This window comes from Dromiciops gliroides, chromosome 2 (genome assembly GCF_019393635.1).
Source record: "Dromiciops gliroides isolate mDroGli1 chromosome 2, mDroGli1.pri, whole genome shotgun sequence".
Classification (NCBI taxonomy): Eukaryota; Metazoa; Chordata; class Mammalia; order Microbiotheria; family Microbiotheriidae; genus Dromiciops; species Dromiciops gliroides.
Genome location: NC_057862.1, coordinates 402,589,811 through 402,596,017, shown reverse-complemented (window position 1 = coordinate 402,596,017; position 6,207 = coordinate 402,589,811). Strand labels below are relative to the sequence as shown.

The following is a 6,207-nucleotide window of genomic DNA, read 5'->3' as shown; positions in this document are numbered from 1 at the left end:
TGAAAACTAATCAACAAACATTTATTAAACACCTACTATGTCAGGCACTGGGGAAACAAAGAAGATAAAATATATGCCAAGTAAATATAAGTCATTTCTATGAGAATGCACTAGCAGCAGAGGAGGCAAGGGGAATCAGTAAAGGCCTCATCTAGTGAGAAAGTAGTATTTGAGCTCATCTTTGAAGGAAGCCAGAGATCCTCAGAGGTGGAGGTAAGGAGGGAGAGAGCATTGAAGGCCCACTGCCACCAAGAGGCACATAGGCACAGGAGCCCTGCAAGTAGCAGCACACACCCCATCCCCACCAATGGTCTTGATTCCAGCCCAGAATTAACTTTTATGGAGAAGGAGCCAGCCATCCCCACCAGCTGCCACTCATGGGGCAGAAAACTCAGCAGGGCACAGACCACTATCTCTGCTCAGACACTCATAGAGATATCCCACAAGTATAAACCGAAGACCTCTGGGATTAGCAATATTTCCAGCCCAATGCCCACAACCATCATCCTGGGAAGCAGCCCTTATAGATATTCAGCCTGACAACCATTCCTACAAATGTCCCAGCTATTGAAGGCCCAGAAATGTAAGTTCTTGTCACCAAAGTCCTTGGCACTTTGAAATGGTTCAATAGAACCATTTAAACTCTCTCACTGGCAGATCAGTTGACACTGGGACATTCTAGGGAGCTGAGCACCTTGGGAGCCAGCAGAAGGAATGGTAAATAATCCCATCATCTTTTTTCAATGGAAATTACATTAAAGAAGTATTACCATCTGATTTGCTGCTGCTCCCTAAGGATCATGGGATCTTTCCATATGACTTGTTGAAACCTTCCAAATGTGTTATCTCCTCCATTAGAATACAAGCTTCTTGAATGCAGGAACTGTCTTTTCTATTTGTATACCCAGCACTTAGCATGGTTCTTAGGATATAGTACTTGCTTAATACATGCTTTATTCATTTATTCATTCATAACCTGTGCAAAGGGACGGAGATGGTAGATAGAATGTTGTCTGCAAAGGACACTAAGTAAGCAAAATTGTCTGGAATGTAACACTTATTAAGGAGAATAATGTCTAATTTTGGAAAGGTAGGATTGTGAAGGACTTTAAATGTTTGGGAAAAAAGAGTTTGCATTTTATTCTTGAGGTAGGAGGGAACCACTGAGGTTTCTTGAGCAGGGAAATAACATGTTCAGATAGTACTTTATGAATATCATTTTGCCAGTTGTGTGGAGTCTGGATTAAAGAGAGAAGAAACTGGAGACAGAGAGACCAGTTAGAAGGCCATTGCACTGCTCCAGGCAACAGGGATTTTTTTTTTAACTGCAATGGGGGTGGGTGGAGAATAAATGAATAAATGAACGAATGAATGAATGAATGAATGAATGAATGAATGAATGAATGAATGAACAAATTAAGTAAGTAAGTAAGTACACTAGGGTGGCTACAATGTGAGTGGATAGAAGGGGGTGGGTAGAAGCTTTGTGGAGATAGAATTGACAAGACTTGGTGGAGAATAACCATGAATCATAATGATCAGAGGATATCATTTATCGATGAAACAGAGCCAACCTGAGGCTTCCAATGTTTCTTTCCCTCATCATTCCCTTTAATTTCTATGAGACCTGTGATGAAATAATGAGATTTAGCAGATACTCAAAGACCCACCTGGAGATTAATCTAGACTGATTGAATCAAGTGAGAGTGATTAACTGCTGATTAGCCTACTTCAGGTTAACTGTATTGTAATCACACCTTGAGAACACCTTCAGAACCAATGGATTTGGATGATGCCAACCAATCAGCTTGAAGCAGTGTGTAAGGACTGCCTCTGTACCAGGCCTATAAAAAGCTTCCACAATTAATTTTCTGGAGAAAGTTCATGATTGAAGCAGGCTTGTGGCAGAGGACTTGAGGAAGAACCAGACCAGACCAGGCTAGAACTCTAGGCTAAATAGGCTTTTTTCTTAACTTTCTGAACTCCATGGGAATATCTGTATGCTTTAATAAATGTTTAATGCCCAAGGACTGGTGCTAAAGCTTCTGATTTAAGGCAACCACAATTTAGATTTTAAACATCACAGACCCAAAAAGTCCTCATGCAACCCCTGGACCACCATGGCCTGCCCTCAAATAGCAAGAACCCCACGCTCCACACATTTTTCTTGAATCAATCAAAACTCAGTGTGTCTTCAAGGCCCTGCAGGGAAGCAGCCTCATCCAAAGGTGAGAATACTAGATTTCAGGCAGCTACATGGTGCAGTGGATAGAGCACTGGCCCTGGATTCAGGAGGACCTGAGTTCAAATCCAGCCTCAGACACTTAGCACTTACTAGCTGTGTGACCCTGGGCAAGTCACTTAACCCCAATTGCCTCACACAAAAAAAAAAAAAAAGAAAAGAGAATACTAGATTTCAAGTCCAGAGACATAGATCTGAGGCATGGCTCTACTACTTAATACTTGTCTGACCTTAGACAAGACACGTCACTACTCAGGGCCATTGATTCCACATCTATAAAATGAGAGAGTCCAACCAGATGACCTCCAAGACCCCCTCTAGCTCTAAATCTATGATTCTATAATTTCTGAGTGTCTTCCTGATCTGGGGTTCTGTGAACCACAGTCTATTAAACCACAATCTATTACAGTCTGTTAAAGTACTGGCTCTAATATTTATTTGTCTAAGATAATAATGTAAATAAAGCTCTTTTTAACTACAAACCCCTAGGTAAATACAAATTATTATTAGTCTTCTTGCTTAAGTCCTAAAGAGTAACTTTGATGATGGACTTTCGGGTAGTAGGGTAGACTGAGATGAACAGGTGGTTATGAGGCACTGGAGAGTAGAAGAAAGGAGATCTTTTTGATAACCCTGAAATATATCATGAACATGACCACATACTTAATATCTTGCATGTCAAACCAACCTTAATAAGAGGATATTATAAGGGCCCCAAAGTCACAGACAGTATAGCATAAGTAATCTGAAGTGGCCATGCCATGAATAAGCATTCTCAATGGTTCAATTCAACTCAGTTCAATAATGGGCTACTTACCCCATTTTATAACTAGATCAGAGGCAGCCAGTGGTCCCACAAAACTTCCTGTGTTTCAGCTCACCCTGGATCCCAAGCTAGACTGGGCACTCCTTCAGCCATTCAGATGAGGCACAGCCATGGGGAATTAATACATTTCCTAAAACTCCTGGACTTAAAGCAGCACCTGAGCTATCTGGGGAATTCCAAGGCCTAGGAGAACACTGGGTTTGCAGCCTCTTGGGAGATATTTATTATGCATTGTCTTCTTGTTTTATATACTATGGATTTGTTTATCAATTCTATGCTAAGAATAAAAACAACTGCATGTAGCAGCCAAACATGTTTACTTCTAGAGAATTCCAACTCCATTGTGCTGAGGCTAGGAGACTAGGGCTCTCTGAAATAACAAGGAAGATAATTCACAAATTCTCACACCCTGGGAACACTGAATTGGATCGAAAGAGAGTCAAAGAGAATGGGGTAGGGGAAGAGATGAAGGGAGAGAAGAGAGAGGGAGGAAGAAGACAGAGAGGAAGTAGACAGAGAGGGGGGTGGGGGGTGGGAGGGAGTGAGAGAAGACAGAGACAAAAACACAGACAGAAATATTTATTCAGTATTTCTCCCACCAAGGGAATGTGTAAACTGCCAGTGAGTTTGTGACTCCCTAGAACAGATATCTGCCTTGAAAAATACAATCATCACGGGGCGGCTAGGTGGTGCAGTGGATAAAGCACTGGCCCTGGATTCAGGAGTACCTGAGTTCAAATCCGGCCTCAGACACTTGACACTTACTAGCTGTGTGACCCTGGGCAAGTCACTTAACCCTCATTGCCCCACAAAAAAAAAAAAGAAAAGAAAAGAAAAAAATATGATCAGTTGTATAGAAAAATAATTCGGTAGGGTGGGAGAGTATTAACAACTGAGGGCAGCAGGAAAGGACTCACTTAAGAAGTGTCATTAAAGCTAACCTTGGAGGGGGCTAAGGATTCCAAGAAGCAGAGTTGAGGAGGGAAAGTATTCCAGGTATGGGTACTACCTGTGCAAAGGACAGAGGTGGGAAATGGAATGTTGTGTATGGGAAGCAACAAGTAAATCAGTTTAGCTGGAACATGGAATACATGAAAGGAAGTAATTTGATAAGTCAGTGCAAGATTAAGAAGGATTTTAAATGTCAAACAGAGGAAACTATTTTATCCTGGAGTAATAGGGAGTCAATGAAGCTTCTTGAGCAAAGAAGCAACATGGTCAAACTTAAGGAATGTGCTTTAGAAATAGCATTTTGGCTTCTACTTCTAACGAACACCAAATGGCAGATGACGCCAGTGCTGCAGAAGGAGCTGGAGGCCCTGGGAGCCCCAGAGTTGGAGGCCAAGGGGGCTTCCATGGTGGCTTCGGCAGTGGGGGCCGAGGTCAAGGTCAGGGCCCTGGTCGAGGCCGCGGGCCCCCGAGGAGGAAAGGCCGAGGATAAGGAGTGGGTTCCTGTCACCAAGCTGGGCCACCTCGTCAAGGACATGAAGATCAAGTCTTTGGAGGAGATCTATCTTTCCTCCCTTCCTATTAAGGAATCTGAGATCATCGATTTCTTCCTGGGGTCTTCACTGAAGGATGAGGTTCTGAAGATCACACCTGTTCAGAAACAAACTAGAGCTGGACCATGTACCAGGTTCAGGGCTTTTGTGGCCATTGGCGACTACAATGGCCATGTTGGCTTGGGTGTCAAGTGCTCCAAGGAACTAGCCACAGCTATTTGTGGTGCTATCATTCTGGCCAAGCTGTCCATCGTTCCTGTGAGACGTGGCTACTGGGGAAATAAGATTGGCAAGCCTCACACAGTGCCCTGCAAGGTCACTGGGTGCTGTGGATCTGTTTTGGTGCGCCTGATCCCCACCCCTAGAGGTACTGGCATTGTCTCAGCTCCTATGCCTAAGAAGCTCCTGATGATGGCTGGAATTAATGACTGCTATACTTCTGCAAGGGGCTGTACTGCCACTCTGGGCAACTTTGCTAAAGCTACCTTCGATGCCATCTCCAAAACATACAGCTACCTAACCCCAGACCTATGGAAGGAGACTGTGTTAACTAAGTCTCCCTATGAGGAATTCACCGACCATCTTGTGAAGACTCGCACTCAGGTATCTGTCCAGAGGACCCAGGAAGCTGCTGTGGCAACCACATAAGATTTTTTTTTTTATAAACACTGAATAAACTGAACTATGCCTGCTTTAAAAAAAAAATAGCAATGGGGCGGCTAGGTGGCGCAGTGAATAAAGTACCCGCCCTGGATTCAGGAGTTCCTGAGTTCAAATCCGGCCTCAGACACTTGACACTTACTAGCTGTGTGACCTTGGGCAAGTCACTTAACCCCCATTGCCCCGCAAAAAAAAAAAAAATAGCATTTCGGCAACTGGGGGGAAGACAGATTAGAGAGGAAAGAAACTGGAGTCAGGAAAACCAATTACAGGGCTACTAGAATAGTCCAGGCAAGATAATCACAGCAAATATTGATATAATACATTAGTTTACAAAGTAATTTACATCTATTCTCCTATCTGATCTGCACAACAACCCTGTGAGGTAGGTTATTATCACCATTCTACAGGTGAGCAAGTAGCTGAGAAAAGTTAAGTGACTTGCTCTTCATCACATGCCTAATAAACTCCTGCGATGGGATTTGAATTCTTTTGTCCCTGACTCTAAGTCCAACACTCCATCCTCAGACCTGCCAGTATATATAATGAGGGCCCAAACTAAGTTGGTGGTTGTGTTTCAAAACATGTGTCCTTTGCATGTGTACTAGATGGCCTCCAATGAGCGTGTCTAACACAGAGTCTTCCAGAAACCATCCCTATTAATATTAAACACAGAGACCTGAACTGACAAAATAATATCTACCTCCATTTTCCTTTCTCCCTTTTTTTTTCCCTTGGGCAGGGCAATGAGGGTTAAGTGACTTGCCCAGGGTCACACAGCTAGTAAGTGTTAAGTGTCTGAGGCCAGATTTAAACTCAGGTACTCCTGACTCCAGGGCCAGTGCTCTATTCACTGTGCCACCTAGCTGCCCCACCTTCCTATAGTTTTTTTTTAAACGCTTTATAAAACTAAAGTTGATATGATGTTGATGGATACCTAAAAATGGGAGGACACAACCAGGGAGGAATCAAGCTGA

The 6,207-nt window shown here is 43.2% G+C and overlaps 1 pseudogene; it reads left to right on the top strand.

The window, feature by feature from the left end:
• Positions 1–4,347: 4,347 nt before the first annotated feature.
• LOC122744555 lies at positions 4,348–5,218 on the top strand (annotated as a pseudogene).
• Positions 5,219–6,207: the final 989 nt, after the last annotated feature.